We start from the raw sequence: 27,273 nt of genomic DNA on the forward strand, positions 1-27,273 counted from the left end.
TCTACACTACACAGTCACTCAACTGTACTATGCCCCTAGACTCTACCACACTGTATCACACTCAACTGTACTCCACACCACTGCACTGTTCAACACTACAATCCACTCTGTGGCACTCCACCCTACGACACTTTCCAACACTTTATGACATGCCAGTCCACTCCACTCTACGACACAGCATTCCACTTTATGACACTTTACTCAACTGTATGTTATACCAGGCCACTGTGTTCCATGCCACTCTACTGTACAACATAAAACTCAATGGTATTACACTTTATTTGACTCTATCCGACTGGAATTCACTGAAATCTACTCCATTATACGATACCTTACCCCACTCTATGCCACTGTTTTGTACTCCACTCTATGCCACTCAATTCTATGACATTCCCCTCCTCTTTATATAACTCCACTCTTCAAATCTCTATTGCACTCAATGCCACTCTACAACACTTTACTACACTCTATCCCAAGACACTCACCTGTGAAACTGTGTACTCCACTCTATACCCATAAACGCCATTGAAAAACACTCTACTCCACTGTATGAAACCTTCCAACACCTTACGACACAGCACTCCACTCTACTGTACGAGCTGCCACTCCAATTTATGACAAATTACTCAACTCTAGGCTACACCACTGCACTCCACTGTACAACATGCAAATCCACTCCATTAAACTTTTCTACATGCTAGGTTATGCCACTCCATTTGACTCCCCTCTAGTCTAATCCACTGCATAATATTTTTCCTCACCCTACGCCACTGTAGGACAATCCCGTCTATGACGATCCACTGTGCAACACCTACTGTACTGTATGCAACTCCACTCTACAATACTCAGCTACTCTCTATGCCACTCTGACATAGTACTCCACTCTATGCCCATTCACTCTACACCACTGTTCAATGTATGACACTCTTACACACGCCACTCAGCTCCTCACTACAACACACCACTCCACTACATGACATGACACTTTGCTCTAAAACATTCTCCTACACTGTACAACAGGTAAATGGTCAAAATATCAATTCCAAAATATAGACAAACCAAAATATCGAGTCCAAAATATAGAATGGACAAAATATTGAATGGACAGAATGTAGACATCAAAAATATCGTTTTGAAGGTAAGTAATGTAATATCGATTTTAAAAATATAGACAGTCAAAATATCGAAGTACATAATATAGTTTATTAAAAATATCGAATATTTAATAATATCAAATTTTTAAAGTGTTTTTTATGTTAGTATATGTGTGAAAAGTGTATATATTTTTGTAATTTATTTTAAGTAATTAATTTTATGTTATTTAATGATTGTGTAATTTAATTCTGTAGCGGGTTGTGGGTTTATAGGGGAATAGGGTGGGAAGTAATTTAATTATAATTAATTAAATATGTTAATTAATTAATTGGTATTTATTTAGAATAAATTGTTAATTAATTTTTAATTGGTAATTGATTAATTCTTAATTGATAATTATTTTTTATTAATTGATTAATTGATAATTAAGTGGATTAAATTAATTTATTTTCTGTAGCGGGTTGCGGGTTTATATGGGAATAGGTTGGGAAGTAATTTAATTATAATTAATTAAATATGTTAATTAATTGGTATTTATTTTGATTAAATTGTTAATTAATTTTTAATTGGTAATTAATTAATTCATAAATGATTATTTTATATTAATTTATTAACTTATAATTATGTGAATAATATTAATTTATTTTCTGTAGCGGGTTGTAGGTTTATAGGGGAATAGGGTGGGATGGAATTTAATTATAAATAATTAAATATGTTAATTATTTTTATTGGTATTTATTTTGAACAAATTGTTAATTAATTTTTAATTGATAATTAATTAATTCCTAATTGATAATTAATTTTTATTAATTGATTAATTGATAATTATGTGAATTATATTAATTTATTTTCACTAGAGTGGGAATAGTAAAATGTACCCCTATGCTATCCAACGCTTTCCCTACTGTTGCACTCTCTGGAGTAGGAATAGTAATTTTTACCCCTACGCTATCCAACGCTTTCCCTACTGTTGCACTCTCTGGAGTGGGAATAGTAATTTTACCCCTACGCTATCCAACGCTTTCCCTACTGTTGCACTCTCTGGAGTGGGAATAGTAATTTTTACCCCTACTCTATCCAACGCTTTCCCTACTGTTGCACTCTCTGGAGTGGGAATAGTAATTTTTACCCCTACGCTATCCAACGCTTTCCCTACTGTTACACTCTGTGGAGTAGGAATAGTAATTTTTACCCCTACGCTATCCAACGTTTTCCCTACTGTTGCACTCTCTGGAGTGGGAATAGTAATTTTTACCCCTGCGCTATCCAACGCTTTCCCTACTGTTGCACTCTCTGGAGTGGGAATAGTAATTTTTACCCCTACGCTATCCAACGCTTTCCCTACTGTTGCACTCTCTGGAGTGGGAATAGTAATTTTTACCCCTACGCTATCCAACGCTTTCCCTACTGTTGCACTTCCAGGAGTGGGAATAGTAATTTTTACACCTCCGCTATCCTACGTTAATAATATTGTGTATTTTTTATTAATATTATGTTAATATTTATATATATGTTTTAACAGATATGATAGTTTTTTTATATATAAGTTAAATTAGTTATTTAATAATTTTAAGGTAATTTAAGTATTTTTAAGTATATTTTAGCTATTAATTTTTAATATTTTTTAAATTTTACATTAATTTTAAGAAATTCGATATTTTTATAATGTATATATATATAAACCATATTTTGGGGTCGATATTTTGGTACTTACCTGTTTGTAGATAGGAATTCGATATTTTGTCTGTCGATATTTTGGAATCTATATTTTGGGTAGTCTATATTTTGTCCCTCGATATTTAGTCAGTGATCCGTACAACACTGTACCACAGTCCAGTGTATGACATTCACACCATGACACTCCAGGGTATGCTATTACATTGTACAAGACTCTTCACTACTCTTCTGGGCAACATTCTACTCCACAACACTGAACAGTATGACACTTCACTCCACTGTACTCAACAACACTACAGTTTTCAACACTCTACTCCATTCAATGCCACTGTACAGCACTCGGCTGTACGACACACCATGATACCTCTTAAACACTTGTCGACAACACTCAACTGTATGATTCTCAATTGTACTGTACGACATGCCACTCCACTGTACAACACGCAACTCCACTCTTCGATTCTCCACTGCACTATATGACACACCATGCCACTCCACTGTATAACACTTTACTCCACTGTACAATACGCCACACTCTATTCCACTCTACAACACTTGAATGTACAACACTGTCCTCCTCTATACCCTACAACACTTCGCTAAACAACACCCAACTGAATAACACTCAACACTACTATCTGAAGCATATTTTCATTAAAAAATAAATCTCATTGAAATTCAATGAAAAAATGAAGGATAAGTTACAGTTAGAAAAGTTGTATTTATTCTTCATATACAAACCCAATTTAACATTAGAAATTTTACCATGATTGTTATGTTATAACCTACATGTATAATTTATACACCACCTTCAATTTTTCTTTGTTGCAAATAATTAGATTGGATTTAGTAATTACAGTGTTTACTTAAATGTCACATGGCGGTCAACCGTTGCCGTCAGTAGCCATATTGTGCCCTGAAAAACAATAAACACAAGGTGGTACCTGAAGGCCCTGCTTCCAATGTGTATGTTACCTCCAAAGGAGATATCAGTTAATCTGGGCATTCAACAATATTTCTGAACAGGAAGAAGCGAAAACAGCAACCACAGACACATTACTTACAGAAATAGACTGTAATAAACAAAATATATATAGCTTCTTTTCCCCCCATGCCCTGCCCCCAGGTTCCTATAATCTGCTTGAGTGCTCTTCAGAGGAATGCCCTCAACCTTACTCACAACAATTAGGCAGGCCATCTACAACTGTGGCAACCTTCACAGCGGAATACTATTTTCGGACGCCTTCTGTGTGTATGCAAGTATCCTTCCCCTGCCACACATCCACCAGAGTACTGAGACTACATTCACAGTGGTCATTCATCTGATTTTGAGTTCAATGTTACCTGGTAAGCATCACAATGGCCCAATGGGTCCTCCCCCCACCGGAACCTAAAGCCCCAAGGGGTTCCCCCACCCCTGAAATGTAAAGCCCTACGAACAGCTAGCCCTACACTGGCCCACATCTCCTCCACAGCCCCTCTCCAAGTTACAGACGGGGCCTTATCAGATTGCCAAGCCATGGCTATGCATCTTTTTGCCAAGATCAGGGGCAGGATCTGGAAGAGCAGGTAGCCTGTTGTTATTTTGGTAGTGGGCCCTGCGTCCAGCAAACATTGGCGGAGATCCAATGGGAGGAGACAAGCAGTTGCCCCTGATATGCTTTCTGTCACCTGCGTTCAGAATTGAGATATCCCATTACATGACCAAACAATATGTGGAAATCCGCATTGAGTGTCCTGCACCTAGAACAAGCGCTCCTTGCCCCTGGGTGTAGTCTCCGAAGTCTCTCTGGGATCAGATAAGTGTGGTGGAGACAATTAAATTGGACAAGCTGAAATTGAGCATTCCGTGACACCTGCCAGACAAATTGTAAACACAACAAGATGAAACGTTTCAACCACTCACCCTGAGTCAAGAGATTTGAGTTGAATCCATCTTTATTTTGATCACTATGCCACATCAGTTTGGACCCAGCCATATGCAAACAAATTGTATGCAGCGCCCCCAAACTTGTCTGATATATCAGTAGCCAGTGCGGAACTCCACCATTCTTTCCACCAGTGCTTAAATTGATCTGGTGGTTTCCAGTGCTCGGCACCGGCACTTAATTGTCAACACCGATGCTCGCAACAGTTTGCCACAAGGTGGTGCTGTCTGGGATTACTACAACCACAGTCAATTATTAATTCAATATACATAAAAAAAATGACTATTCCCTGCCACCCAAGTCATTCTTATAGCTTTGGGGGCCTAGATTAGACCAAATTGTCCCACTGACAGGAGTGTGATGGTTAGAAGTTGTGTTGTTACTATCATTGACAACATGGCCGGGGCAATGCTTGGTGCAGATTGCAGTGATCTCCTGACGAGGGCCCTAGCACTAATTTTTTTACAAATTAGGCACTGCATTGCGCTACTTGGTCCACCTGCAGTAATGACGTCACAACTTCTCATAAAGGCAGGTAACTGCCTTACTTCGTCCTCCCCCCACCAGTCAGTGGCACAAGGTCTGTGTTCATGCGCTTTAATACACCGCCTATCTAATAACTGATATAGGAGGGGCCACCCACCCAGTTTGTCCAACATCCCCTTGTCTACAAGTGACGGAGCCCGAGCCACCCATCATATCGACCATTGCAGCTGCGCTGCAGCGTAAAACAGTTCATAATTAGGAGCCCCCAATCTAACCTCCTCTAAAGGGGCAAAAGCAAACTGAGTGTGCCCCGGCGGCTACTGGTCTCCAAAACTAGCTTAGTCAACAGTTGCTGTAACTCCTTGAAGCAGGGTTTCCGCAGGACCACCAAGATGGGCATGAAATAATGAAGAAGCCTGGGAAGTATCTGTATTTTTGAGATGACAACCCTTCCCATCGGTGACAATGGCAACCTTGTCCAGAAGGGGAGCGAACGGCGAATCAAGGCCACCGCCTTGCCTAGATTACCAAACACCAGTTCAGGTTTTGCGTGATAACCTTGGACCCCAACTATATGATAGTGTCTAACTCTCATTGCAGTCATGCTCTGGGCAGAGCCACTCATGCCCTAGGGTAAGTATACTCACCGACCCCCTCCCTGAGCCTTGTAAGGGCATGGGGACCCTCTTCCCCCAGGATCACTAATTAATTAATATTATGGGGAGGGGGGCACACAGCCCTCCTCTCTAGGCTGATTACGGCCATGGGGACCCTAACCCCTGGGGCCTAGTGCCTTTTTTTAGAGGGAGGAGGGCACCTGGCCCTCCTCCCCAGGCCTCCTTTGGTCCCAGGGACCACATCACATAGGGACCCCATCCCCTGGCCCCAGTGCATTTTTTTTGTGGAAGAGGGCTGCATGTAAAAATTTGTTCCTGGGGACCCCATCTCCCGAGGCTGGGCCAACAAAGGGTAGGTGCCCTGGTGCCCACCCAGGGCACCCGCCTACACTTTCGTTGGAGATGCGGGGGAAGGCCCAAGGCCCTTGTGGCCCCAGCCAGCCCCCCGCATCCAGCGGGAGAGGCATTGCTCCTGCCTACAGAGAGCAGCTAAAACATGCTGCTCCCTGCGGACCGGAGCAATATTTAGATCTGTTTCTCTGCCAACATCACTGTGGGGAGGGAAACAGATCTAAAGTCTGTCCCAGTGGGCAGATCATTTTTAAAGCTCTCCCTAATTGCGAGAGGGATTTGTGTTTGCTTCCTTTTGGTGGGAGTTTTGAAATTGCCCATGATAAGCGAAAGCAAACACAGGTTTCCCTGCCTGAGCCAATGTGGGCAGGAAAACCACTAAGTCCCTGCGGTAGGCACCCTGGGACATAGCACATGAGCACACACTGGACCCCATCTTCTCCGCATGCTTCCAAGTCTCCTTCAGCCACACCTCCAAACTCCACTGGACCGACCATCACAACATCCATTTCACCTTCCAGAAATCCACCACGCACCACCACACCCAGCAGATCCCCAGCCGAGGCCAGAGCAAAGTCACCGAAGACCAGCTAACCACCACCCTCGCATGGTGCCCACCCGCCGACCCCACCGACCCTGACCACACCGCCAGCAACCTCAGACAATGGATCGACGATTGCGCCAACACCCTTGCCCTGGTCAGGAATCCCTCCAACAGACGGACCAACAAAAATGCCAGCTGGTTCACTGCTGACCTCCAGACCTCCAAACAAAACTACCGAAAACTGGAGAAGAAATGGCGCCACGAACAGACGCTGGAGAATCAAGCAGCCCACAAGAACGCCATGCACCAACATCACCACCTCATCAGAGCCGCCAAAAAAACCACATTCAAGGACCGCCTCGACAACAACGCACACAACAGCAAAGAGTTCTTCAACATCGTGAAGAAACTCTCCAACCCCAGCTCCAACACCAACGACATCCCACCATCTCAACACCTGTGCAACTCCCTTGCCTCCTTCTTCCACCGCAATATCGCAGACATCCACAACAGCTTCGACAACCAGACCACCACAGCTACCAACGCCTCCTCGCACCCCACGGCCACCACCCACAGCAACCACCTGCTCGCATGTTCTAACATCAACCACGACGACACCACCAAAACCATGAGCACCATCCACTCCGGATCCCCATCAGACCCATGCCCTCACCACATCTTCAACAAAGCCAGCGCCACCATTGCACCCCACCTCTGCAAGGCCATCAACACCTCCTACAAGACAGCGACCTTCACGGAGAGCTGGAAGCACGCAGAAATCAACGCCCTGCTCAAGAAACCCAAGGCAGACCCGAGGGACCTCAAGAACTTCAGGCCCATCTACCGGCTCCCGTTCCCGGCTAAGGTCATCGAGGAGAACAATATCCTGGACCCATCCCAGTCCGGTTTCCGCAACAACTACAGCACCGAAACGGCCCTCATCGCATCACAACGGCGAGGCTGCGGCACTCATCCTCCTGGACCTCTCAGCCGCTTTCGACACAGTCTGCCACCGCACCCTACGTACCAGCCGCCACGATGCAGGAATCCACGGCAAAGCACTAAACTGGACCTCCTCCTTCCTCTCCGACAGAACACAGAGCGTCCGACTCCCCCTTCCGATCCAAAGCCTACAAGATCATCTGCGGCGTACCCCAAGGATCATCCTGTTCAACATTTACATGGTCCCTCTCTCCCACGTCGCCAGACTGCACGACCTCAACATCACCTCCTGCGCCGATGACACACAGCTGATCCTCTCCCTCACCAAAGACCCATGCACCGCCAAAACCAACCTCCACGAAGGAATGAAAGCCGTCGCCGAGTGGATGAAGAACAGCCGGCTGAAACTAAACTCAGACAAGACGGAGGTCCACGTCCTCGGCTCCACCCCCTCAGCCTGGGACAACTCCTGGTGGCCTACTGCCCTGGATACAGCCCCAACACCCACCGACCATGCACGCAACCTGGGATTCATCCTCGACTCAACTCTCTCCATGATAGAGCAAGTCAACGCCATCTCATCTTCCTGTTTGCGCCGAAAGATCTACAGGTGGATACCCACTGACACAAGAAGAACGGTCACCCAAGTCCTCGTCAGCAGCAGGTTGTACTACGGAAATGGCCTCGATGCGGGAGCCCCAGCTAAACTGTTGAAACTACTGCAACGCATACAGAACGCCTCCGCACGCCTCATCCTCAACATCCCTCGCCACAGCCACATCACACCCCACCTGAGAGACCTGCACTGGCTTCCCGTCAACAAGAGTATCACCCTCAAGCTCCTCACCCACGCACACAAGGCACTCCACAACACCGGACCAACATCCCTCAACAGACGATTCACCTTCTACACCCCGAACCACCAGCTCTGCTCCGCCGACCTCGCCCTCGCCACCGTCCCCCGTACCGAAGAGAGACCACCGGCGGAAGATAGTTTTCCTATCTCGCTGCCAAGTCCTGGAACGCCCTCCCCATCCTCCTATGGAAGACCGAAGACCTACTGACCTTCAGAAGACTACTCAAGACTTGGCTATTCGAGCAGTAGCTGCACCTCCCAACCCCCCAGTGCCTTGAGACACTCACGGGTAAGTAGCACACTCTACAAATGCCTTGATTGATTGATTGATTGATTGGGTGCCGCATTCCCTTTCATGGTACAGCTGGGCCCCGGGGATGGGCTCTCTGGCCAGAAAACGGCTTGTGCAGGTTCCCCCTCCCCCTTCCAAATGACGGCTGGGCCTTGGGGATAGGGTTCCTGGGACCAAAATCGGCCTGAGGAGAGGGGACCGTGTGCCCCCTCCCCTTTACTATGTGGCTGGGCCTCAAGTGATGGGGTGTCCTGGCCTGAAATCGGCCTGGGGAGCCACATGCACCCCACTCCCCCAAATTATAAGTATTTATTCTCCCCAGGGACTTGAAAAAAGAGAGACTGTGCTTGTTTTTTATATTTTGCTTTTGATTTGAGGATCCTTTGCACATTTACTGCAATTCAAAAAGAAAAATGTGTTTGGCCCTAGCAGGGGCCCCCACTACCAGGCCTAGGGTCTCAGGGTATTCCTACCCAACGCCTTTGTGTCTCTTTATGCATTTATTTTAGGACTCAGGACTGAGTCCCAAGTCCTAAAATGGCTGCCACCACTGCCTGGATGAGGTGGTGGCAGCCAATGAGATCTCACTTTGAGATCTGCCGGAATGCACAGATCATCCAAATCCAATCTATGCAATATTTTTTTCATTAAGTACTCAAAAACTATTTAACAGATTTAGACCAAAACATAAAGGCACTCCTTCTGGACCTAGATCTAGCTTTCTGCCAAATGTGGTGTAAAACCGTTTAGCGGTTTATGCTGTAGCTGTGTCTAATGTTCCTACTGGAAAATGATTGGGGAAAAGTTGTTTTGGGACCACCCCTTTTTTCTCGGCTCCGCTTGACAGATCCCCAAAACTAAACTTTCCATGTGCAAACAAGGCAAAAAGAGCAATTTTAGGGAAAGTTTTGTGAAGATTTGTCAAACGGTGCAAAAGTTAAAACACAAAAAATGCCTGTGGAAACACAATCCGAACTATAACTACCCAGTGGCAACCACCACTGGGTAATATAGCTACATTTAAGATAGGAGAGGCAGCGTCATAAACTCTGCATGAAGGTTTGTGAATAGCCTTTTATAGTACGTTTTTTAATACTATAACCACAAAATACAGTTTGTGATTAGGCCCCTAAATGTTTTAACAACATGGTGGTAAGGCCACTGTCTGAGAGAAGACATGAAGAATGATTTAACCATTCTAGTGCCTTTCATACAAAGCTAGTGCGGTCAAGTCAGCTGGGTCAGTGGACATGCTGAACGTTATCAGGGGTTTCTGGTAAACTGAATAGGCTAAGCACTCCAATACCAATGTGGTGAACTTCTTTGTATAAAGCAGGTTGACCAAGTGTTCAGTAATATTTACATGGTGAAATCCAACATAGAAAGAGTCAAGCAGCTAACTAGACTTGGCTAACCTCTAGACCTGCCTCATAACGACTATCACCAAAAGTGCTACTGGGTGTAGTAATGGTAGAAAGAATGGTATGCCGGTCAACTTAGAGGCAGAGATGTGTCTACTACTGTGACTTGACATTTCACAGGGGTGCATTCCCTTTCAGCGAACAGTTTAATACTGTCTTAAGATCTCTCAAAAGTGCTGCAGCGCAGAGTTTCGAAACTCTGGTAGGGCAAACGTCCCTATGAGACCAAGATGGATGAGCAGCTTGCATATGGTCTGAGAGAAATTACTCCAAAGGTAAGTCAAACTCTGAAAGATTTTCCCGGACCGAGCTTTCTTTACTTCTGACTAAATTCCTGAGGTTTACTTAAAGGCTCTAGAGCAATGTCCAGTCATCATAATTTCAGATATTTAGCAGAGAAGGATGAGCTACTGATCTGCTTTCAAAATGTATAAAGACCTAATTTGAGCCTCATATAATAGTAGTTCAGAAGCATAACCTTCTAACTCGAATTTAGGCCCCCATTAGGATGGCGGGCGGCTTTGCATGCATTTGCGTGCATTTGCATAAACAAAGCGGCAGGCACCGCGCGGTGCCTGCCGCTTTGATTATGGAAATGCTGAGGGGTACCACAGGTACCCCCCGTGTGCACCCCTCACCCCTCCTTCACTCTGGGCCCCCGCAGGGGGCCCCCAGAGTGAAGCCCGCATGCCGATGCCGCCACGGAAAGGCATACGATTTGGCCCATCATAATATGGCTGGCGGTGTCTATTAGACACCGCCACCATATTAATCCTTATCCGCCCCGGCCACAAGGTGACCGGGGCGGAAAAGCGGCGGACGGTCTTTCCGTCCACCGCGGTCCCCCCCCCGCCAGACTAATATGGCGGGGGGGGCATTAGGGAGTGGATGTCAGGCGGATTGCCCCCGCCAGGCCGACGGTGGCTACCGCCAGCCTGGTGGGGGCAATCCGCCCGACATCCTAATGGGCCCCATAGACTTGTCTCCATTACCTAGTTTACTTGGAACCAGTGCAAGAGAGAACCGTCTGCTTTGAACCAGTGCAAGAGAGAAACATCTAATTTTGTTTTGACTGTCTACTAAGAATCCATGGGGATGTCTGTGAATTGTGCAGGATATTTTTTATTTGAGTACATGGCACAGAGGACGAGTCACATGAAGGTAACAAGCAACATTTTCAATCAGATAGTTCAGGAGGTTGCAAGTCCGCTGCATAGATTTGTATGACACATAGAGGATGCAGATTACAGTGGCAGTGAAATATCTTTGTCGACTAAGGCACTTGATATTTTCCCTTGTGTCTGCATGCATGTTTGACCTCAAAGTTGTAGCTATTTTATAAGCAGGGGTGTAGCTCCATGGTGAGAAATGAGGGGTTAGAGGGATTGTGGTATGACACCCCCAATAAAAGGATTCTGCTGTAGGTAATTTGGTCCAGGAGGCTCTAGTCTGGCTAGCAGTACCTGTGGTTATGTTTTCATTGGGATTAGCATCCCTCGCAGCGTAAGTGTCCCAGTAACCCCAACCCTGCCCGCACTCCCAGCGCACAGCGAGTGTAGTGCATTAGCCGACGCGCGTGCCCACTGTAGCACTGTGAGTAGCCACCTCTGTGTATACGGGACATAGGGCGCCTTTCATGTCATGGCAAGTTGTTGCTTGTAGAGAACAAATGTAAGGTCAAGAAAACCTATGCAAGCATTTATCACCCTTGACTTTGGGGCAAAGGCCCAGGAGGCAGGGCTCAGGGTGGGCACCAGGGTGCGTTCCGCCAGTTCTGCTGTGGTAACCGTTACCTCCACCCAGGTGGTGTTGTGGTGGGCATTCCCATTCCATATGATAAAAACCAGCCTGTGCCAACTGGTAACGAGGACACGAGTATGGACGCAGAGAATATGCGCTTAATGCATTGGTGGTAGAGATATGCATGATGTGTGCGATTAAATTCCGTAAAATGGAATTTAGGATTCCTGGACAAATCCTTTATATGCTGAAGCGCTCACATCCAAGCCTTGCCCATGAATGGTTGCAGAAGGACATTATTCCATCTAGCCAGTACCTTCTTCTTGTTCATGCCAGACGTCAGTACTAAATATAACGTGGAGAAAGCTCGTCGCGTGCCACCATGCTTGAGGAGAGCATGCAGGATATGCGATTGGGAACCAGCAGGATTTGAGCCAACTGACCTTGAGACCGGATACATCTCTGAAGTCATCTAATAAGTGCATCAAGCCCGGAAGGGAGGTCTTGACCTCGAGTAAGAAGACCAGGGCATCATCTGCATAGAGTGATACAATGTGGTGGATGTCCATTTCTGGGATCCTCCAGTCCTGCACTCACATTCACAAGTGGCATGCCAATGGCTCCAAGGCTATCCCGAAGAGCAAGGGTATTAATGGGCAACCCTATCGAGTGCCCCTATGGATGGGGAAGCTATCCTAGATCAACTGTCCTGTGTGTAGCTGTTGGGTTTGAATACAGCATGTGAATACGGCCCAGAAACTCCAGCCCAAACCCCATGTTCTCCACGGTAGTCAAAAAAATTCCCAGTCCAGGGTATCATAAGCTTTTTCAATGTTGACCGCCACTCTGCTGTGTAACTCTGGTGGGGTGTAGTGGAGGAGCCACAAGAGCCGCCGGGTACTGAGGAAGGTGCTATACCTAGGTATGAATCCTGGTTGATCGGTATGCACCAATCTGCTGAATTTAGGAAACAATCTGTTTGTGAGCTTTTGCACAAGACTTTACAGTCATGATTAAGGAGGGTTAACCGGTGGTACGAACGCACAACTAAGGGGATGGTTTGGAGAGGATCATGATCAACCCTTGCGTAATGAATCTGGGAGCAGGTCGGTCGTCGTTGCTTCATTAAACACATCTAGGAGGTGCTGGGTAATCAGGGATGAAAATGTGGCATAGTACTCAATAGGTAACCCATCTGTGCCCGGTGTCTTTTTCTGGGCAATTTGACCTATGGCCATTCTTATCTCTTACAACTGATCAGCTCTTTGGAGTGGGGACAGGTAAGGCAGCAGCAACCCGCTCAAAAACCCACGCAACAGATCAGGAGCTCCCCCAACTCCGTACGTAGAATGTGACAATAGTTCTGAAACTCACCGTTAATGTTTTTTTTTTAACTTGTTTTTATTGGTAGCATTGCGTCATAGCATATACATTTTGTCATATACATATCGTACTCACCGTTAATGTTAATGCCAGCCTGCGTGAGTTACAATCGCCCATCACTGCGTTCATTGGGTCGAATTGGAATTCACTGGTGGTCCTAATTAACCGATACAAAAGGGGATGATGGACGGAGAGTTTGAGCAAATCAAACACTCATCCCCAGTCAACTGATCTGAGTTTAATCCATCACCATTCTTTAGCCCACTCAGCCACCCCATTTCAGACATGGCTATATGCAAATCAGTCTGACCCTGTGCCTCATGGGAACAGTCCAGCCCGAACTGCCAAGCCATGTCTTCCATTGACCGGAAAAAAGCATCCTGGGACCGGTTTCGGATTCATAATCCTCATCAGCCAGGCTATCTGGAATCCAGTGGCCAAGTGAGCAAGCGACTCACGTCTGAGCATACCCTGCCACACTTAGGGCGAACAAAGCGATACAAAAGGGGATGATGGACGGAGAGTTTGAGCAAATCAAACACTCACCCCCAGTCAACTGATCTGAGTTTAATCCATCACCATTCTTTAGCCCACTCAGCCACCCCATTTCATACATGGCTATATGCACATCAGTCTGACCCTGTGCCTCATGGGAACAGTCCAGCCCGAACTGCCAAGCCATGTCTTCCATGGACCGGAAACAAGCATCCTGGGACCGGTTTCGGATTCATAATCCTCATCAGCCAGGCTATCTTGAATCCAGTGGCCAAGTGAGCAAGGGACTCACGTCTGAGCATACCGTGCCACACTTAGGGCGAACAAAGCGATACAAAAGGGGATGATGGACGGAGAGTTTGAGCAAATCAAACACTCACCCCCAGTCAACTGATCTGAGTTTAATCCATCACCATTCTTTAGCCCACTCAGCCACCCCATTTCAGACATGGCTATATGCAAATCAGTCTGACCCTGTGCCTCATGGGAACAGTCCAGCCCGAACTGCCAAGCCATGTCTTCCATGGACCGGAAAAAAGCATCCTGGGACCGGTTTCGGATTCATAATCCTCATCAGCCAGGCTATCTTGAATCCAGTGGCCAAGTGAGCAAGGGACTCACGTCTGAGCATACCCTGCCACACTTAGGGCGAACAAAGCGATACAAAAGGGGATGATGGACGGAGAGTTTGAGCAAATCAAACACTCAACCCCAGTCAACTGATCTGAGTTTAATCCATCACCATTCTTTAGCCCACTCAGCCACCCCATTTCAGACATGGCTATATGTAAATCAGTCTGACCCTGTGCCTCATGGGAACAGTCCAGCCCGAACTGCCAAGCCATGTCTTCCATGGACCGGAAACAAGCATCATGGGACCAGTTTTGGAATCATAATCCTCATCAGCCAGGCTATCTGGAATCCAGTGGCCAAGTGAGCAAGGGACTCACGTCAGAGCATACCCTGCCACACTTAGGGCGAACAAAGCGATACAAAAGGGGATGATGGACGGAGAGTTTGAGCAAATCAAACACTCACCCCTAGTCAACTGATCTGAGTTTAATCCATCACCATTCTTTAGCCCACTCAGCCACCCCATTTCAGACATGGCTATATGCAAATCAGTCTGACCCTGTGCCTCATGGGAACAGTCCAGCCCGAACTGCCAAGCCATGTCTTCCATGGACCGGAAACAAGCATCCTGGGACCGGTTTCGGATTCATAATCCTCATCAGCCAGGCTATCTTGAATCCAGTGGCCAAGTGAGCAAGGGACTCATGTCTGAGCATACCATGCCACACTTAGGGCGAACAAAGCGATACAAAAGGGGATGATGGACGGAGAGTTTGAGCAAATCAAACACTCACCCCCGTCAACTGATCTGAGTTTAATCCATCACCATTCTTTAGCCCACTCAGCCACCCCATTTCAGACATGGCTATATGCAAATTAGTCTGACCCTGTGCCTCATGGGAACAGTCCAGCCCGAACTGCCAAGCCATGTCTTCCATGGACCGGAAACAAGCATCCTGGGACCGGTTTCGGATTCATAATCCTCATCAGCCAGGCTATCTTGAATCCAGTGGCCAAGTGAGCAAGGGACTCACGTCTGAGCATACCCTGCCACACTTAGGGCGAACAAAGCGATACAAAAGGGGATACGTAATGTCAGAAACCGGTCCTCGGAAGCTTGTTTCCGGTCCAGGGAAGGCATGGCTTGGCAGTTCGGGCTGGACTGTTCCCATGAGGCACAGGGTCAGACTGATTTGCATATAGCCATGTCTGAACTGGGGTGGCAGAGTGGGCTAAAGAACGGTGATGGATTACACCCAGATCTTTTGACTGTGTGTGAGTGTTTGATTGGTTCAGATGCTCCGTCCATTACCACCCCCTTTTGTACCGCTTTTGGCCGCCATAAGTGTGGCAGGGTATGCTCAGATGTGAGTCCCTTGCTCACTTTGCCACTGGATTCAAGCAAGCCAGGCTGAAGACGGCTGTAATGCCAGAAACCGGTCCTCGGAAGCTTGTTTCCGGTCCAGGGAAGGCATGACTTGGCAGCTCGGGCTGGACTGTTCCCATGAGGCACAGGGTCAGACTGATTTGCATATAGCCATGTCTGAACTGGGGTGGCAGAGTGGGCTAAAGAACGGTGATGGATTAAACCCAGATCTTTTGACTGGGTGTGAGTGTTTGATTGGGTCAGATGCTCCGTCCATTACCACCCCCTTTTGTACCTCTTTTGGCCGCCATAAGTATGGCAGGGTATGCTCAGACGTGAGTCCCTTGCTCACTTTGCCACTGGATTCAAGCAAGCCGGGCTGAAGACGGCTGTAATGCCAGAAACCGGTCCTCGGAAGCTTGTTTCCGGTCCAGGGAAGGCATGGCTTGGCAGTTCGGGCTGGACTGTTCCCATGAGGCACAGGGTCAGACTGATTTGCTTATAGCCATGTCTGAACTGGGGTGGCAGAGTGGGCTAAAGAACGGTGATGGATTAAACCCAGATCTTTTGACTGGGTGTGAGTGTTTGATTGGTTCAGATGCTCCGTCCATTACCACCCCCTTTTGTACCGCTTTTGGCCACCATAAGTGTGGCAGGGTATGCTCAGACGTGAGTCCCTTGCTCACTTTGCCACTGGATTCAAGCAAGCCGGGCAGAAGACGGCTGTAATGCCAGAAACCGGTCCTCGGAAGCTTGTTTCCGGTCCAGGGAAGGCATGGCTTGGCAGTTCGGGCTGGACTGTTCCCATGAGGCACAGGGTCAGACTGATTTGCATATAGCCATGTCTGAACTGGGGTGGCAGAGTGGGCTAAAGAACGGTGATGGATTAAACCCAGATCTTTTGACTGGGTGTGAGTGTTTGATTGGTTCAGATGCTCCGTCCATTACCACCCCCTTTTGTACCGGTCCTAATTAACCAGCCATGCCAGCAACCTACCTGGACAGTCTCCCTTTGCAGCAACATGATCATGAGATATTTATAGTCATGCTTTCCCAATCGTGTATCCTTCTCTCTAGACAGTTTACAGAGTTGCTTGAGAGGCTCAACTCCTCTCGTGTGGTTAGCCATGCCCTTCTCCAAAGGGCGCAGCTCCCACTTTATTGCCATGGGTTCATCCAGTAGTACTCTGCAAACTCCCCACGTGGCCACCATGCAATGACACGGTACAACTGCTTTATGCGAATCCCACTCCAGAGCCTTGTACGGGGTGGACCCTTTGTTGAGGTCAAAATATTGAGGGATGCATTTTGATAATGAGCGATCAAGCAGCTCCTCAGTTTGTAGTCGTCAAGTGGGAATTCTCAGGCGTGGTCTGCCCTATTGCAAAACTATTTGCAACAGAAAATGGTCAGATAGAGTGCAGGCTAGATATTCCAATTGGATATTCTGCAGCCCCAGCCGGTCGGTACATAAAATTAAATCTAGTCTGGTGTGAATATCGTTAACTGAGAATAAAATTAATATCCGTAGTCTGCTGGGTGCCCCTGGTGCCACACATATGAGCCAGTTGTGGAAGTATTGCATCATTCTGATGCATTTTGCAGTGCGCAAAGGAGAGAGATTACGGTCCCTGTTCACTGGCACACCTTTGAAGTCTGTGCATGGGGATCTTCATAAAAACACAGGAGTAAGTGAGTGAAAGGAATATGACTGATTGGAGTTAGGTGCATAGACCCCCACTATTGTCAGCTGGGCCTGTCTAAGTGTCCCTCCATTATCACATATCTGCCCCCGGTATCCGCACTATGGCTATCCACCACGTAGGGGACCCGTGGAGCAATCCATACCAGGTGTGTTTCCTGCAACATGGCAATATGTGTATGTCGGTGCTTACAGTATGCATAAATTCAGCATCATTTAGCAGGAGTGAAGTGGCAATGTGTAATCCAGGCAACAAACTGTTTCCCCCATGTCTTCAAGTACCCCATGCCGAACACTGCACACACTTGTGCATCATAACCCTCCCCCAACCAAATTAGTCCGACTGTACACAAAGAATCCATTAAAACAAACATAAAACAATAAATACAACATAACACTTGTCCTTCCCGCAGATCAGGTGACAAATGAGTACTCAGCAATATGACCTCAACAAGTAACCAAGAACTAAATAAACTGTTCAATTGATGATGCATGTGCACTTTAGAGTCTCTGTGGAGCATAGAAAACTAGTGCCCAGCTGTTCTGTGAGCCCAAGACAGAGGACTCATCATCAAGCGTTCTCAAATCTCATCGGCATACCGTGATACTGTGCAGTTGCGCTGTCAGTCCAGTTCAGTGGGTATGCACCTAGGGGGCAGCCCAAAGGGGTGTATACTACAAGTCATCTGCTGATTGCGAAGTGATTTTTGGGCCTTGGTGGACACTAACTGTCGAGGACCCAGAGCCACCAGTGTCCAAGCCAAACTCTGATGGTTGTTCCATTTGTGAAATGGCAAAGGGGTTCGTACTCTGCTGCAAGGCCTCTTTAACCACCCTTGCCTGTTACACCACTGCCTGATCCCGAGTGAGTCGGGTTTTGATGGATCTCCGCTTTCGTCATCGAGGATGGGGCACCAACCAGTCACCAGCAGCAAAGTCCTCGGGAGGAGTCGAAACACGGGCCAGGAAAGGCGCAGCTGAACCCGTTGGGGGCCCAGAGCAAATGCCGCCCGGAGGTGGGAAGCCCCCCCCGTCACGGAAGCCCATGTACCAGGTGGCTACCAGGATTGGTCGCCCCAAAGGGGCGGACGGCCCCCCCCAATCAGGGGACGAGGCGTCAAGCAGCTGGGGGTAAGAAAGGGCGCAAGGCCCGTCGTCAGCATTCAAACCCTAACTACAGGAGGAAAAAGGAATCCCACCCACCCACACCAAAGGAAGCGGGTGTCGGAGCCGCAAGTAGAAGTGAGACAGAAGAAACCCAGGAAAGATACACAAAAGAGAGAAAAATTACTAGAGGTAGATAAAAGACTCACAGTGTCCTTGGGATGCCTCACGGCAGGGGCACTGAGGGAGCTAATGACGGCATACAACCATAGGCATGGTAGATGTGATGCTCCCACAGGGCCCTTAGGATGCCTCATGGCAGCGGTACTGAGGGAGCTAAATGACAGCACACAGACACAAGCAGAGTAGATGAAATACTCTCACAGAGTCCTTGGGATGCTGCACGGCAGGGGCCCTTGGGGAGCGGGTGAGTGGCCAACAAAGGGTCCAGAAAAAGCAGAATGGCACTTGCACCCCGGGCAGGTCGTAACGCACACCTACAAAATTTGGTAGCAAGGTGTAGCCTGGAACCGCAGATTCAAAGGCCCGGCAAAAAGGGCACCTCGCAAAATTGGCTGTCTGGGAACAAGCAATGAGAAGTAATGGATATGGACAATGAAGATATACAATAACATGGATGTTTATGAATGACCAAGTAAAATTGCGAAATACACAAACATGTTAAGTTTGAATAAACTGCAACCTTTCAAGAAACCAAATCAGTGGAATAATTAAAAGGTGAAAGGGACGCAGTTATGTGAGTGGAGGGAGAGGATGGACTCACCCCTGGGAGGGGTTTGAGCCAGTCTCCTGGCGTGCAGCCAGGTCCACACGTCCTTTGGAGTGGCAAAAACATACGTTGTCTCGCCGTCGACTACTCTAAGTGTAGCTGGGAATAAAAGTGAATATTTAAGATTGAACTCTCTGAGGCGTTATTTATCCTTAACATAGGATCCACAAAGATGGTGCACATCCACAGTAAGATCACATGATTCTCATATTGCCAGGGGCCCTTTGCCAGAAACTGTTGCAGCACCAAGTCACGGTCCCGATAATTTAGAAGTTGGGCAATGATGGGTCGTGGTGGGGCTCCACTTCGGGGTTGACGGGAGTTGGCCTGCTATGGATCTGATATGCTTTCTCTAAGTAGAAGAATTTAGGCACTTTTTCTGCCAGTACCGTTTTCATCAGCCAGGTTTCAATGGATAACTCCCCACTGGGGCCTCCGATCATTCTGGAAATCCAAGCAGGCATACGTTATTGTGCCACAGCACCCTTTGGCATCTTCTGCTCTGCGAAATAAAGAGGCCACGCCTGCAATCATCGTTTTCTGTTGCGCCTGTAGCTCTTGTGCCATGGGTCTCAGGGCAGTCAGGGTAGATTCTGCTTCATCCACCAGGTCAGCCAATTTTTGATGATCAGCCCTAAACACATCTAGGGGAACTGTGTCAATCATGGTCTTCAGTGATCTTTTAGGATCCAGATCGCTGTAGTGGAATGTGTGTTAAGTATAGCTTTGAGGTGACTCAGAGTATCTAGGACCCAGTCTGCGGGAACAGAGGACGGCGAAGGGCCACAGAGGTCCTGCGTCAGAGGCTTAGCAGACTTGGATTTCACCATAATTATATCCTTCAGCGTGGGCCCCGTAGATGAATGGTGAAAGCAGCAGGCATGTTGGCTCCCTGTTCCTTACAGCAACACACACCCACAGTCCAGTGGCAGGGGAGCAGGAAGAGGGTCCATGTTCCTAATCACCAGTACTCAAGCCAGCATCTGATCCAATCAAACACTCACACCCATGCTCCGTCCATCACAACCCCCTTTTGTACCACTTTGTTCGCCATAAGTTGGCAGGGTCTGCTCAGACATGAGTCCCTTGCTCACTTTGCCACTGGATTCAAGCAAAGCTGGCTGAAGACGGCTGGAATGCAAGAAACCGGTCCTAGGAAGCTTGTTTCCGGTCCAGGGAAGGCATGGCTTGGCAGTTCGGGCTGGACTGTTCCCCATGAGGCACAGGGTCAGACTGATTTGCATATGGCCATGTCTGAACTGGGGTGGCAGAGTGGGCTAAAGAACGGTGATGGATTAAACCCAGATCTGTTGACTGGGTGTGAGTGTTTGATTGGTTCAGATGCTCCGTCCTTCACCACCCCCTTTTGTATTACTTTTCCTTACAACGCCCCTACTGAGATCATCTAATGCTTTTAGTACCAAACAACAGGAGGAGAGGAGAGGAAAGGCACAGTGCCACGGAACTGTGTCACAAGCAGTGAAGAAAATGAGCAGAGCAAGCAGAGATTCATCTCTGGTCCCAGGGTCTATAAATACCAACAAAGCAACATTTATTGAAATGCAGCGTGTTGGCACGTTTACAAATGAACCGATGTGTTATAACATCTACCATTTACTAATTAGCGGAATGTGCCATCTTTAATATGTGAAAATTAACACCCAAATGGGAAGTGTAAGGGTGAAATTGGGATACGACAGAGAAATCCACATTTTATGGAGAGTCTCTGAGTTTGAGGGAGTTATGGATATCACCTCAAATTGCCTTTGACATTAGCAAGGTCAGGAAGGCTCTTTTTTTTTAAATGTATTTTTTACTTGGAAATCAGGTAAATACATATTTATATTTATCTAATTATTTTTAGATTTGTTTAACATCTGCAGCAATGGCCTCTTTATTGAATTCATTTGTTTTGGCAACGACAGAGCCGCGAGGGGATGTTCATGCGAGGCTCATGAGGCCATTGACTTCTAAATAACAAATTGAGACTAAGGAAATTCCTTTTTACTTATAATACTGAGACCATTGGGTCCCATTTTTTATAGCTTCTGTAAACACATAATACTGGTACAGTTGACATTGTCACACCATACATGTGAGTTGTGTAGGGATTTGTGTACCCGTCCTAAAGAAGAAGCAGCATGCTTCAAAACATGTTGACACACACAGGAGCATTGTACATTAACACAACACACCTCCACCTCACACCTTTTTAGTAATACCAGCACCAAGGCTTATTAACATTTTTTACTCCTATGATGCTAGGTATTTTTTAACATTCACTTTCCACTCACTCCTGACCCTACCTCTCACTACCTCTCGCACACCACACATTGACATTACATCAGTGCTCCCACGCATTCGTTGGTAGTAGCACACCGCGTTCCGTAGAGGGATGCGAAGACCCCTATTATGAAGCATGACACCAAGGGCCCTTTTGGTGTGTGAGGGGTATTTAAGAAACAGGATGTGCTTCCCACCAATGTAAGAAATACACTTGTCCCATGATTAGACTTCATTTAATTGCAATCTTCCTTGGGTGGATCTTTTTGTTTACTAATATGATATAGACTACTGCAGGCCATCAACACCTCAAAAGGTGATAGAGTTCACAAAAAGAAAACATGTTTCTTTCTTTTGTTTTTGTTAAATAATTTTTATTGAAGATGAAAAACACAGGAATATAGATGTACATTCTTCAATTGATGTAGAAATAAGAATACAAGTATATGAAAAATAGCAATCATAAATTGAATACAGAGTAGATAAAGATAATAAAATATGTTATTACTCTTATAGTAGAATTTCATAACACCTAGAATGGAAAGATAAGAATATGTAATAAAACAGTAGGTAAAATATAGTAAATGTATATGAATAATAACCTGTGGAAATAACATAAGGAACTATATTAGATAGATAAAAAAACATTTAGTTTTTAGAGAGAAGATGAAATGATGAAGGAGAAATGGGGATAGAGAAAGAAGAAAGAAAAGAAAGGAAGATGGAGAAAAGGAAAATAAGGAAGGAAGAAAAAGTAGGAAGCTTAAAGCGTAAGAAACTGTCTCGATTAAGAAGATGATGATAGAAAATAGGTGAAAGGTAATCATAATAAGTCAGATTTAATTTGTAAGTGAATAGAAGATTGAGGGACAGAAGCAATTCTATGTTCATCACATATTAAATTCCACCAAATTAAGAAAGATAATATGGAATTGTTTTTCCAGCAGGATAATATAACTTTAAAAGCTACAGCAAGAAAAAGATCTAATAAAATAGATGTGGAGGTAATTTGATGAAAGTCAGGAGACATAGTACCTAAAAATATATTACGAATGTTGAATTGAATTTTATACAAAAAAATCAAGGTACATTTTGACCATATAGCTTTCCAAAAAGTATTAACCTTAGGACAATAAAATAGTACATGTATTAGGGAGCCTTCAGCATTAAGACATGACCAACAAGATGATGTGACAGCGTGATTGAATTTATTCAAAAGAAGGGGGGTAATAACAACTCTATTATAAATAAAGAATAAGGATTGTGTGATATTTGCAGCTTTATATGTCTTAAACAGTTTAAGCCAGAATTTATCCCATTGGGGTACAGATAGTGTCTGGGATAAATCCTGTTCCCAATCTAGTTCAATATTTGAATTATTCCTTGAGTCTTCCAATGTAGATAAAAGTTTGTATATAAATGAGGCACTAGGAATGGTGTCAGTAGAAATTTGATCTAGGATAGTAACAGGAGTGGAAGAAGTAGGAATTGGGGAAGATATATATTTTTGTACACACTCTTGTAATATGGGAGCTAACATGTTATATTGCTGAATACAGGAGTCAGATAAGTGAAAAGTCTCTTGTAACTGATGAAAAGGTAAAATCACATTATTAACAATCATTTGATTGACATACAAAAAGGCCCTTTTCTTTCCATTGTTTGTAGTAAAATGATTTGTGACGAAACTTAATGTATTTATTAAACCATAGTGAAGAGGCGAGAAAAGATTGACATTTGTCAAAATTTTTAAAGAAAAGTGTATGTAACAAATATTGGGAGTGTTTCAAAATTGGATATTTGGAAATGAAAGTACAGTTAGTCATGTATGCAGTGTCAAGTATTGAGAAATCATTTAGCAATGAACATTCAACATTAACCCATGAGGGTTTGCGTAAATCCTCATAATCTTTGGATAAAGCATAAATTTGATGAATCCGAAAAGCATTATGGTATAATGTAAAATCAGGAAATCTCGTACCCCCCTCATTCTTGAGACAAATCAATTTGGATATAGCAATACGTGCATGTTTATTATTCAAAAGAAATTTAATGCATAACTAATTAATCTGAGTAAAATAGTACTTGGGTATTTTAAATGGTAACATAGATAACAAGAATAATATCTGGGGAACAATCATCCTTTTAATTGTATCAAGTCTGCCCCACCATGATAGGAATAAAGGCGACCAAAGATTCAACAAATTAGTAAGTTTAAGTTTTAAAGCATGAAAATTATGGGATAAGATATCACGAATGTTAGAGAACCATGTACCAAGATATTTAATTTTTTGAGGACACCATGTAAAGTTGGTTGAATCAAACATATATTGATAACATGAAGATTTTAATGGTAAAATCTCAGTCTTTGAGAAATTTAATTTATAACCTGAAACCTTAGAAAATGCAGAAATCTCTTGTAGAAAAGGGGGTAAGGAGGATACAGGATCAGACATATAGATAAGAACATCATCAGCATAAGCAGATAATTTAATTTGGTGGGATTTTATTTCAAAGCCAGTAATAAGAGAGTTATTTCTAATGCTTTCCAGAAAAGGTTCTAAGCACAATAAAAGAAGTAGAGGAGAAAGGGGACAACCTTGTCGAGTACCTCTTTGGAGATCAAAATATGGAGAAAAGAGACCATTAACAAAAACACAAGCTTTTGGATTTGTATATAATAATTTGACAAATGAAATAAAATTTGGACCAAAACCAAACCATTGTAGTGAGTGAATCATAAAATCCCAATTAATTCAGTCGAATGCTTTTTCTGCATCTAGAGACAATGCAGCTAATGGAGAGGAATATTTTTTGCTAAGAGCAAGAATATTGGAAAACATTCTGGCATTGTCAGAAGCCAGACGAACTTTAATGAAACCAACTTGGTCTGGATTAACGATGATGGGAATAACTTTCTCAAGGCAAGATGCTAAGATTTTCGCGAAAATTTTACAGTCATAGTTGATTAATGATATAGGGCAGAAATTTTTGCAAAAGGAGGCGTCTTTATCTGGTTTAGGGATTACAATAATAAGTGCTTCCAAAAAAGAGCCACATGCCTTGGAGTTGGATATGAAAGAATTAAAAAGTTCTAATAATTTAGGGGCAAAAATTGAAGAAAAGGCTAAAAATAATTCAACTGAAAATCCATCAGGACCAGGAGCATTTGCTTTTTTAAGAATTTGAGGGCATCAGACAATTTTTGGAGAGAAATATTCTCCTCAAGCTGTTGGAAAATATCCGGGGAAGTTTTAGGTTTGGGGATATTTTGGAAAAAAGAGGTAAAGTCTTCTTCGGAAGGTTTAGTAGTCTCTGTGTATAAAAGATTGTAATATGATTGAAAAGTGGTAATAATATCAGAATCAGATGATAGGAGTGAATTATTTGATTTTGAATGGATAGGGCCAATAGCTTTACATTCTGATTTGACTTTTAAATAATTTACTAGCATTTTCCCTGCTTTGTTTTGGCCTCTGTGATATTTCGATTTAATCTTAAGGAAAATGTTGCAGGCATCCGTAGTAACTATTTTATTAAGGGTGGATTTAGCTTTAATGAGTTCTTGCAGTGAGGATGGGGATTTGGATGAGTAGTAATTGTGTTCTAATGTTTTGAGAAGGGTTAGTGTTTCCTTATATTTAGCATTTAGTAACATTTTTTTCTTTGAAGAATAAACAATAGTGAAGTCTCTAAAAGATGCTTTGAATGCATCCCAATTATTGTGTAATGAGGTGTCTGATGAATTATTAAATACAAAAAATTCCTTAATAAAAGATGTCGCTTCTGATATGAAGATACGATCTGATAAGAGGTGATAGTTAAAATGCCATCAGCCTTGTTTGCATGAGGAGATAGATAAGTCAATAAAGGTAGAAACAGGGGCATGGTCTTAAATGAAAATTGAAACCATGTCAGATGATTGGAGTCAAGGTAACAGTGATTTGGAAATTAAAATATAATCAATACGAGACTTAGTGTGGTGTATAGGAAAATAAAAGTGGTATCTGGGTTACACGTTTTCCATGTATCAAACAGGGGGCGGGAAGAAATGGCTGATTGAAAAGATTTGTGGGTTTTATCTGGTTTAAATTTGCATTTAGATTGTCTGTCTGAAAACAGGTCCAGCCAATTGTTAAAATCACCACCAATCACAATGATAGAATTAGATATAGATAGTAGTTTCAATTTTACAGAGTGCCAGAAATCTGGATCTGGTTTAACCGGTCCATAAATATTAAAAAAGGTCATTTTTCTTTAATGAATAATAGCATCCACCATTACCAACGACCTGAAGTATCACAATATGATGACAAAATCTGTGCATTCATAGATTTATGAAACAGTATAGCAACACCACCATGACGATCAGCAGCAGGAGAAAAAACTATTTGATTAACCCATTGTCGTTTAAGTTTAAGAGATTCTTTATCATTACAGTGGGTTTCCTGTAAAAAAGCAACTTGGGCATTAAGTTTAGCTAAATGAGACAATAAATGTTGATGTTTGACTGGATGACCAAGACCACGAACATTCCACGAGACCACATTAACCATGCCGTTTGAGGAAGGGGTACATGAGGAAACAGGGACGCGAAACTGCATAAACAACAGGAAAGAAAAAGGAAAGACATTGATCAATATGTGAAAAGGAAGGCATAATATTAAAAATAAAGCAGGTACAATAAAACAGAATTAAGAATGAGATAAACTGTGACGTGTTTTTAGAGAAAAAACATTTATCAAAGGACAGAACGAAAAGGGAGGCATAACAAGAAAAGGAAAGAAGAGGGAGGGGAAAAGAAGTAGAAAGAAGAAGCAAGTGAACAGATCAAGGCATAACAGCCAGATATGTATAAAGAAAAGAAGTCGGAAAAAGAGGAGCATAGTGATGACATAGGACACGGACCTCAGTAATAGGTATAAAAGAGGAGAAAAAGAAAAAGAACCTCATGAAGGGAAGGAAAACAAATAGTGTGAGAACATGGATTGAACAAATGATTTGGATTCAAAGGAGTATTCCTAAAAAATAGAAAAGTTGGTATACATTCCATTAGATGAAAAATTCTGTAGATACAGTCTAAGATTTTCCGGGTCATCAAATGAGAGTGACCGACCATCATGTGTAATCTTGCAGAGACAAGGATGGAGGATTCCATGTTGGATGTTGAGGTGGCTCATTTGAGGACATAAAGCAAGAAATTATTTGCAACGTGCGTTTGTTGCATTGGAGATATCTTGAGAAATTAAAAGATTATGGCCAAACCAAATGAGACGACGTTTAAGTCTTACAGCCTTCAGCACATGCATCAGCTCAGTAAATTCTAGGAAGAGCATTATGATTCCAAGTGGTTTGGTAGCGTTAGGGTTTTGACGTCCCAGACGGTGAGCTCTTTGTATGTTGAGGGGACTCGTTGACACCTGAAGATCTAGAAGTTTTGGAAGGAGTTTCTGTAGAAATGATACCATATCTGGACCTTCAACGTTTTCCGGAAGCCCATAAAGGCTTAAATTATTTCTGCGATTTTGATTTTCAAGGTCCTCAGTATGGTTTTTTAGCTTTTGAATTTCCTGTTCTAGTAGAGGGACCTTTGAAGAGACATCTTGTAGGTCACTAGCACGTTGTTCC

The sequence above is a fragment of the Lissotriton helveticus genome, chromosome 3_1 (genome assembly GCF_964261635.1).
Source record: "Lissotriton helveticus chromosome 3_1, aLisHel1.1, whole genome shotgun sequence".
In the NCBI taxonomy this organism is placed as follows: domain Eukaryota; kingdom Metazoa; phylum Chordata; class Amphibia; order Caudata; family Salamandridae; genus Lissotriton; species Lissotriton helveticus.